General features: G+C 32.3%; 1 protein-coding gene across 2 annotated transcripts in view; it reads right to left on the reverse strand.

Moving 5' to 3' along the window:
- Ptr (Patched-related) overlaps nt 1-10,607 on the reverse strand; it is a 34,923-nt gene extending 24,316 nt beyond the window's left edge. Inside the window, exon 1 of one of the 2 annotated variants that reach the window (XM_066397260.1) lies at nt 10,286-10,607. The gene's annotated coding sequence lies outside the window, so the exon portion shown is untranslated. The remainder of the gene's footprint in view (nt 1-10,285) is intronic. The other variant, XM_066397263.1, reaches the window with a different exon arrangement.
- Nucleotides 10,608-10,851: the final 244 nt, after the last annotated feature.

Here is a 10,851-nt window from a genome sequence, read left to right on the forward strand (position 1 = left end):
TGGAGACACTACACCTCAAATTGTGACGAATGAAATATGTTTTGTAATTTCCGCGGTGCTATTAAAGGGCGCCACGTACGGTTAATTTTACAGAATTTACAATTACTAACGTTTTATCCTGTATGTTTATCATGAAATTTGATTCAAAAGAGCAAGAGAGCAATAATTTTTTCATTAATTATATATTCCTGTTTCATTTCGATATCTCGATCTGCTTTCGAGAATAATCTATTTTACGAACATTATGTTTAAAGGCTGTGTAAGGTTAAGAGGTCAATTCGACCCCCACAGGCGATCGATCTGAAATTTTTACCAATTGTCCCTATCACTGAAAGGACTTACCACATAAAATTTTCAACTTCCTAAGTCTCCCCGTTCGAGGGTGGAACGGGGTTGAGTGTGAAAACCTTAAAACGCCATATCTCGGGAACTGTTCATCGTACAGCGTGGGACAAAATTGTGCATCCTTTAGTAACCACCTTCTTATTTTCATATATTTGCAGATTTATTGGTTGATGCCAAAGGGCCGAAATCTCAAAAAAAAGTAAGGTGATTTTAAAGAAGTTTGCGCTTTGGTACACTAACCACTTTTGCACACTGTGTAAAGGGCCTGTCGAAGTATCTACTCACGTTGAATCAAATTTGTATCGAATTCAGTACTTGGGTAGTCAGTATTTGGGATATAACGATTCAAAGTACTCGTATACCACGATGCAGAAAAAAATAGTATTTATCGGAATAAATTATTTTTTCTGACTTATCGCCTTAGTATACCTATACACATAGCAATAAATTATTGTGTCCAGTAGTGTGTACTTGGTGTGTATATTTACTTGAAAATTTTCGATTAATTTTTCGCAGTTTTTTAAAATTTATTATTATTTATTTTAAATTATGAAATCTAATGATTCATTACTTTTTACATCAGCGTCGCTGAACGTTAAGTGTGTGAGTTGTTCAAGTGTCTGGAGGAAAGTGCCTGGAAGTCAAAATGTATCAACACGCCTGAAGACGCCCGTTTATACCCAAAAGTATTCTGTGTTGCAGTTCATCAGAATCTCACCATGTGCAAATATTGTCGGATTTACTTTTATAAAAAGTAAAGAATGTTGGTCCCAATTCAGCAAAATGCTGGACTTTCAAATGACATCGCTCAAAATCCTATGGGGGAAGAGTCGATTCGGATTAATATCAGCGAGGATAGCGATGATTAGGAGACAGACGATACACGTGATCCTGAAGTTTAATATAATTTAACATCTAATGAGCAGGTCGAAGAATTGGTTAGTCTGAAAATCGATCGCACCGTTGCAACTCACAAATATTGCATCATTTGTGGTGGTAATACAACTTCCAATTTAATGTTAATTTACGAAAAGGCTCGTTACCAGAGTCATGCGAAAAGAAATTTTTTTATTCCAGCCGGCGATAGATGCTGTCGAAGTCACATCATCTTCGACTCACTTTTTGAGGAAGATTTAATGATGATCAAGGTATTTTCAAATATTTTTTAAATCACATGGAAAGAGCTCTATTGCATGATAGAAAACTTAGTGATTTGTTGTGATAAAGGTATTTTTTATCAAATCACGGATTATTTTATACCCGAAACACAATTAAGACTTTTCACAACGTTGACTTGGGAAAATGTATTGTAATTAAAAGAAATGTTAACTGATCTTAGAAATTCTTGTAACAGAACCACCACACAGGCCATCTTTACCTTTTTATTCAAACTCAAAACCGGTAATTCACATGAACTAATTGCTTCCCATCTCCATTTACCCCATAAAGGGGTGGTCTCCGAGTAACTTAAATAGGTGAGATGTGCTTTTGTCCAAGATATTCTAGCTAAACACTTTGGATGTCAAAATACGACTAGAGAAAAAATTGTACGTGAAACGAGCCCAACTACTCGAACTGTATTTGAAGTTGATAATGAGGATTTAATTCTGATATATAATGGCACTTATGCCCGACATCAGAAAAGTATATGCAATGAATATCAAAGGAGATCGTTTTCCGGCCAAAAGAAGTACCTCTGTGTAAATAATTCACGATATGTACCACTAGTGGTATTGTTGTCGATATGCTTGGGCCGTTTGGCGCAAACGAAAATGATACGCGAATTTTAAGATCAATTCTGGAAGATAATAATGCGGAATTATCCGATTTACTGGAAGTAAGGGATATTTTTGTACTGGACAGAGGATTTCGGGACGTAATAGAATATTTAAACAGTAAAGGGTACAAAACAACTATGCCAGCTCTTAGAGACAAACGTAAACAGTTAGAGAATTTCGAAGCCAATCGCTCAAGACTTGTAACAAAAATCCGATAAGTCGTTGAAGTTGTTCACGGGATTTTGAAACAGAAATATCAATTACTTGACCTGCGATATTTTAAAATCGCGGTTTCTTTACAAAGTTAGTTCGGACAATGGTTTACTTCCGATAAGAACGTTGGAGAAAAAATCATCGCAAGGATACAGGCGCTGGTAGATACACCGTATTACTTGGCGGAAGAAGTGGAAACAGGAAAATGGGTGTAAAAAATTATTTTCAGGTAGATTACTTGAAACGCGATAAAGAATTTCCCTCAATTAACAGAAGCTCAATTAATATTACTTTTCACTAGTACTTATCAATTGGGCCAAGCTAAATCATATTTAGAAGAGATGACTAACAAGGATGGTTTCCTGAATGTTGATTACTTGAAGGAAAACGCAACTATTTTGAGAGTACAATCTCGTTCTAGGCATTGTAATCGGAAAACCTACACCTTTTTCATCGATTATACGCTAAAACGAAATGATGTATCAAGTATATGCCGCTATTGCTGTGATTGCGCAAATGAAAAGCGTACTGTCGGTTGTTGTTCTCATGTGACTGTAATTATTTAGTATTTATCATATGCTCGTTACTTAGTCCGAATTATCAACCCGGCCGAAATTTTGACAAACATGTTTAAGACCACTGGTTTCGTAGGTGTCTAAGAAGACAGTGATACGGACGAAGATGCTGACGTCACCACCTTCCCTGACTAATAACCAGTGTTCTCAAAAACATTGAATTTCTTCCCTTCTGTCTGAATACATAATTGTACTTACTTTTCCATAACTTTAGAGGGCAACTCTAGGGGCTTTATGCCGTGTATATTGTAGAGTGACGTCATTTGGTGTTGGTGCTGTTTTCTGCCGCGTTAGTTATATGAATTATATGGACTTAGACTTATAAATTATTGATACTTATATGCGTATACTTTGAATCGTTATATCCCAAATACTGAATTCAGTACAAATCTGATTCAACGTGAATAGATACTTCGAGAGGCCCGTTACACAGTGTGCAAAAGTGATTAGTGTATCAAAGCGCGAACTTCTTTAAAATCACCTTACTTTTTTTTTGAGATTTCGGCCCTTTGGCATCAACCAATAAATCTGCAAGTATATGAAAATAAGAAGGTGGTTACTAAAGGATGCACAATTTTGCCCCACGCTGTGCCATGAACAGTTCCCATGTATGGCGTTTTAAAGTTTTCATCCTCAACCCTGTCCCATCCTCGAATGGGAAGATTTAGGAAGTTAAAATTTTATGTGGTAAGTCCTTTGAGTGATAGGGACAATTGGTAAAAATTTCAGATTGATCGCCCGTGGGGATTGAATTGGCCCCTTAACCTTACACGGCTTTTGAGAATAAGTTCTCTATTAGCAACGCGGAAGTTGCAAAACATACGTTATTCGTCACCTAAAAAATCAAACTAAACAAATTTTCAAGTATCGAACCTAGATATTTTGAGAAAAATGGCAAAAAAATGAATTAAAATTTTAACTTTCAAGACCTTATATGTATATTAAAAATTATCAATTTTCGAATAAGGCATATTTTCTCCAATTGTGACCACTTGAAGTATAGTACCTCCAGCTTTCGGTTGTCTCATTGTTAGTGAATCACCATGTATATTAGTATAAGTAAGGCATTGACACCGAGATTTTCACCTTTCTTAGTCATAGATTAATATGGATCCATTTCGTGCAGTTACGATTTAAAGAAAGTTATTAAAATCGTGTTTTGAAGTTTAGTAAAATGTATTGAATACATTTAAAACTATCTAAAACAGAGATACTTCGTTAAGACCTTGTATTCCATTGTAGTGAAATTTTGGGTGAGAACAGACTAAAAGTAAAAGCTTATAATTCTATGAATATATTCGCGGTTGCAAGTGGGCAGCAACTGAAATCACCGCATTACTACTTTTGGCCACACTATACTTTCCTCGATAACCACATTTTTCTTATTGGAGATTTTGTAGGCCGACAATTAGGCGAAATTAATACTCACCAATTTGAGAGATTTACATTTATCACTGCGGTATTATTGTTGCATAATTTTGTGCTGCCACATTAATAAACCGTTTATAAAACTAATGAAATTCTCATTCGTTTTCGCCTTTTGTTTTGCTTAAAAATTTTTAAAAAAAGCACGATTTGCAAGTCTAATTAAGGATTTGCAAAAACACAAATATGTGTGCTAAGCGACTGTTTTTGCGACTGTTTCCACGAATTGTTTTCCATATAAATCTTATAACCAACAATTTGAATCCACGTTAAAAAATACATTTTATTTTCTGAAACTGGCACTTAATGTCGTACTCTTGTCGCAATTTAGTGTAAACTTAACGATCACCGAAAGCAATAATCAATGACATAAGACCGAATGTCTATTATTTGACTTCTATATTGCGCTATGTCTAGGTGAAATTTTGCAACTTTTAGTGACAAAAGATAATTACGGCAATTTTACTAGACGATAAGTTTATACGAATGGCGTGCTAACGTCTTCAATAAAATACTTTCTTTTCTTGGCTATCATTTCATTGTCTTTGGTAATTTCCGTAAATTTTCCTATTAAAACTTGCTGCATTCGACGTTTTGTTGATTTTGCTGTCAGCTGCACGGAGTAATTTGATATAATGAGTCGATTATGTACGGACAGGAAATTTTCTATGACAAAATTAATAACTTGCAACCATCAGTTTGATTTCGTTGTTGAGAATTAAAAAAAAAATGTTTTGTAGTCGGGAGTTGAACTAATATTATTTTTTCTTGTACATGAGTATTTGATTATTTTGGACATGTCTAGGCTAAAAAAAGAACAAATATGTATATACCGGGTGTCCTCAGATGTGATCGCCTATACCACAAATGGAACAAATTTGGCGTTTTTCAACAAAAAATCATTCTTCATAAAAGGTTTTGCTTGTTACAGAAACCTCTTTCGTCCAGAGAAAAATATATTTTTTTATATGGGGAATTCAGAATCTTTCAAAACATGGTTTTGATTTAAAAGCAAACCAACTCTTTCTTATTTTTAAGCAAAATGTTACTTGAAGAAGTTGTTTAGAATTACTTCAATAGTCAAAATCCATAATTTCAATTGTTTTTATTTTGAAATTGATGAATAACTTTTAAGCCAACTATACTATAGAGTGTTTCTTAATTCATGGTAAAAAATGAAATGAATGAATCAAAAGTTTATTTTAAGATAAAAACTTCATATAAAGGCATGTCTTAAATTGCTCCCAGTTTTATTTACAGGGTGTTAAATTTTTTTTTTTTCAATTTTCATTCATTTCTCTGTTAGTTGTAAAGATAATAAACACAAAATTGGTAATAACAATTATTTAAAATATTCCATAAGACGTTTCTCTTCTGATGAATCGGCAAGGTAGTGAATGTTGAAGTTAGGTATAGTAAACTGTGGAATTTATATTTATTATTACATATTTATATTTTTATAATTTTTTTGGAGAAATTTATGATTACATATAAAAATTCCACACACACTTATTATGCCTAATTGCAGTATTCGCTACCTTGCTGTTTCATCATATCCTTAGGTCAATCAGGGCGAACATGGTGGATATTTTTCCAAATATCTCTTAAACTATTGTTCCTAATTAAAAAAATAAAGAGGTAAAAAAGTTAATAAAAGACATAAGAAATTAAATGAAATTAATGAATAAAATCTAAAAATGTAATAAAAAGTTCTGATGTAAAATGTTGAGAGCGACCACGAGAAAAGTAACGCCCTGTGGAGTATTTTAAATAATTGTTCTTTCAGTTTGTTTGCCATGCTAAAATTATTGTTATTACCAATTTTAAGTTAATTATCTTTACAACTAATAGAGAAATTAATGAAAATCGAAAAAAAAATGAAACTCCAACACCCTGTAAATAAAACTGGGAGCAATTTAGAGCATGCCTTTATATGAGGTTTTTATCTTAAAATAATTATGATTCATTCATTTCATTTTTTACCATGAATTAAGAAATACCCTGTAGAAATAAAATACTACTACTACTACTATTACTTAGGTAGGTAAGCACCTGACAAGCAGGTTTCTACAGATATTCTAAACAAAATTGTCATCACTCTAAAAACTAAGCTGTACTTACACTTCTTTAATTTTGATGTAGAAATGCTAACTTTAAAACATCAAATTTATTTGATTAAGTACTCTTTGTATTGATGATATTTCTTATTGTCATGCTATTGAAATATTCCACCAAAAATATCCTGAGGTACAAGTCAATCGACAGAACTTAAAAAAACCTTCTACGAAAGTTTTATCGAACAGGTAATGTGAAAAACGTAGAGGCCAAGAAAAACCCACAATGAGATGATGCAGCGACGCTATTAGCTATTGACTCGGTGACACAGAATTCGAAGCTATCACTAAAGAAAAGGTCGGGTCAACTAAATATTAGCAAGACGCATATTCGTGCACTTTTAAAAAGTAAGAACTTTAAAGCATTTAAGTCGAAATTTTTGCATACACTAGAAGATAGCGATGATGCACATGGATATGATTTTTATCCAAAAATTGGGGAAAAAGTATTTATTCTTTTTGGCAATAGCAGTGTCTTACTTTTTTTTTATTTAAGGATTATTATCAATTTCAAAATAAAAACCGTTGAAATTTTAAATTTTGGTTATTAAAGTAATTCTAAGCAACTTCTTCAAGTAACATTTTGTTTGAAAGTGAGAAATAGAGGTATATAAATATAAAAATAGGTAATTTACTCTTAAGTCAAAACCATGGTTTGAAAGATTTTGAAGTCCCTGTATAAGAAAATAATTTTTTCTCAGAATGAAAGGTGTTTTTGGAATAAGTAAAATCATTTATTAAAAGTGACTTTTGTCGAAAAACGCAAAATTCAGTCCAATTGTAGTATAGGCAGCCCCATCTGAGGACACTCAGTATAGTATATGAACTTAATAAATGAATATATTCGAAATGAAAAAGGATAAAATAATGAAGAGAAAGAGTGAGAAAAAATTAAGAGATAATAAATAGTGAGAAATGAAGAATAAGTTGGAAAGAAAGACTGATAGAGGTTTGCCGGAACGCAGATTCAGATAATCATTTACAAAGGTTGGTAAAATGAAGGAACATCACAAGTCACCAGGTAAACGCGAAGATGACCGAACTACAAGGTGTCTGTTCTTTTAGGTATCTTTAAACACATACTCTAAGTTAAAAAAACAATATTAAACTACTACATAAATTGTTTTCCAAACATGCTTTTGGACATTCAGAGATAATTTTTCGCGGCAAAATTTCTATCAATGCCAAAAATTTGCTGACAGAGATTTTTATTCCGATACAATTTCTGTCAATGTTTATTACTGAAGTTACAATTATTATTTCATAATGAAATGCCCGTTTTTACTGTGGAACAAGTAGTGAATGAAATTCTTATAATCAGAGTTAATTCCTCTATCATCAAATAAATTTTTCTGGCCAAATCTAAATCTCCTCAACCCCATGATCCGCGTTAATAGAGCTGTTTTCAGACATGAAGGTTTCTAGTCAAGATGCCACTCAGTTCTTTTAAAACTCCAGAAAAGGAGCATTTTTCGCATTGCTAATGGGTTTCTTTACACGCCTATCTGATTTTGTAAGGAACTCGGAAATGAAAACGATTCATCATTTTACGTACTTTAAATGTATTAATATTTTCATAAATTGATATAAAGAAGCGGATTGTAATGATATTAACAAGCAAGCTTACAATTTAGTAAATAGAGATCTGGAACTGCTTTTCTAGTTCATTTTTTTCTCCTTTTAAAGGATTTCAGTTCGCTAGTAACCACGTAACTAATATCTTATTATTTTAACTCGCACGGAGAGCATGTAATCTGATCCCTACTGCAATTACCAACTGTAATTACCTACTGGCCAAGTAATGTCAACACCTTACATTGACGTTAAATTAATAAGTCCTTAAGACATAAAATATGCATAAATATGCGTAAAATAATATAACAAGTCACGAAAAACTTAACTTTGATAGAGTCTTAGTTAATGATTAAGTGTTTAATTGTGAAAATTGAAGTATTTTGTAGACTTCCTAATTCATTGAATCAGAAGAAATTTCAGGTAATTAGAGTTCGAAAAAGAAAGAAAAGATATAGTTTCTCAGAATTCAATTATAAAACTAAATCACATTAAAGTTTAAAATTCCGTCCAATTAGCCGTTTTTTTATGATGAATTCTTACACGTTTTTTTTAGAGAAATTTCAATATCTTAATAAAATATTAGAGAATTACGTTCTACAATTCATTAAAAAGTTCAAGTTTGAAATAATGTCAGAGACTTCCTCGACCGTAAATTCTGAAAATTTCAGTTACGGAAGTGGAAAGAATTTTTATTTGTTACCACGGATTTTTATTAATTAGTCATCGGAAAAACGAATAATTGTGATATTTAGGATTTTTTTTGTATAATAAACTCTTTTCAAAAAATGTGTGGGTTTTTTGAATACTGTGTGTTTTTAAGGAAGGGAGCTATAATTGAAAAGAACTAATTATATATTTCTCTGTATTATTGTTTCTTATACCAATATCCCTTTCAAAAGTATAAGAAAATCAGTAGCATATGAGCTTTTTTCCGATGTGATTACAAGTTTTTAAAATAAGGAATTTTAAGAATTTTAGAAAATGTAATGAAGCTAGGGATTTCTCAGACTGAGAAATAATGTGTGTTGAAGCCTATTCTAAACGTATTAACCCATTTTTAAAATTAAACTCATTAAGTCAGATTTTATTCTACTTTCTCTGCTGCGATTTTGCAGTGAATTTTGGTGATAGATTCTGGACATCTCAGAGGTTTCAAAGAAAAAAAAATCGTTTGTTAACATGAGTCTATTGAACCAGACATTGAGAACCACTCGGCCTAAAACTTTCAGTACTTTCTATGCCCAGTATTGGCAGCATCTTCAGCATCTTAAGTTAGATCTTTTCTCGCTGTAGCTTCGAAACAAGTCGAATTTGCAACAGAGCCGGATTTAGTAGATTTATTTTACTTGTGATTATAGAAAGTCAGACTGTTTTTGTAGAAAATTTTTCAAGGTATGTTTGCGGATTTTTAATTAAAAAATCGTTCTAAAAATTTTAGTGTGGTTGGTAGAAACAGTCAATTAATTATATCCAACCATCATTAGATAACAATAAATGAAGGTTTATTTCAGTACTAAAATAAATTGTTTAAATTTTTTGATCTTTGAAATTTTACATAATAAATTAAAAAAAAAGAAATCTAGAGTCACATTTTTTAAAATTCGATTTAGTCATTCTAACAATGTATGATGGATGGATGTCCCTTGTAAACAACCGGAAATCTAAGCTGAAAAACCTCAAAGCACTGGCGCTAAAGTGGTTCTGCCGCAATAACAAAACATTTTTATACTAGCAATTTGAGTTATATTTCTCTAGCAAAAATGTAGTTCCATTAAGATCATTAAGATCCCATTTAAGAAATGCGATTGAAGAGCCTGCCCTCGATTATCTGCTACATTTTACATCTGTTCAAATTAGATGGGGCCATTTATGGATTAGAAACCTGACAATTTTTTGGTACCTATTAGGAAAATTTAATGGCGTGAAAAAATATTGATCAAGTGCGGTAAAATTTTTAGAAAATTATTCTGGTCTCTATTGTTTTGCCATTGTTGCCTAAATAAATTGATTTAATAAGAAGTACTTACTGATTTGTCTTTAGAAGTCAAAGAGGGGAATAAAGTCTCTTACAAATTTTTTAAAATCATTTTCTTATTTGCAAAGAGCTTTACTTACAAACGGCTTTATTTTTTAAGCAAACAAATTATAAACTTAGATTAATTTCCTTTTCTGTGTTAGTATTTAGGTATTTTTTTCCATTAGGTTTTGACTAACTATGTAATTTTTTTAACTTTTTAAAATATTATGAATTCTCACTCACCTTAAGAAAAATTAAATTTCCCTCTTACTACGGCCGAATTTTAATCCAGTATCTCGCACCTTTCACAAGAAAAACAACTTAAATACTGTCTCAAATTACAAGGAAAAATCCGCTATCCATTAACACACTCCATGTGAATTAATAAAAAAAAACAAGCACAAAAATGGTTTTGCAAAGTTGAATGGTTCAAATCGCGTTCAAAGCACCACAGTACCAGACGTCGGCACCTACAATGTGCTATAACTATCCGCCGTCCGTGTGCTTTTCTAGTGCTTTTCTCTGACGGTGCTCAACTTGCTGCCGACCGCTGACTAAACCGACGCCGGATAGATAAATGAGAAGTGACAGAAAAGAAAATGGTTTAGGAGGCGTTTGGCTCGATGACGGTACCGAAATGAGTTCCTCAAACGTACCCGAAACGTCTTCGATTGTCATCGAAATCGACCTTTCTGGAAAATTAAAGAATGACCAGTTTCACAATAAATTCCACGAAAAATTGCCTAAAAGGCTTCCTCAGTACTTTTCGGATTAGGTGCAAATTTTAACTCAATCACAGTACCAAAGTA

Source organism: Euwallacea similis, chromosome 14, assembly GCF_039881205.1.
Source record: "Euwallacea similis isolate ESF13 chromosome 14, ESF131.1, whole genome shotgun sequence".
Taxonomy (NCBI): Eukaryota; Metazoa; Arthropoda; class Insecta; order Coleoptera; family Curculionidae; genus Euwallacea; species Euwallacea similis.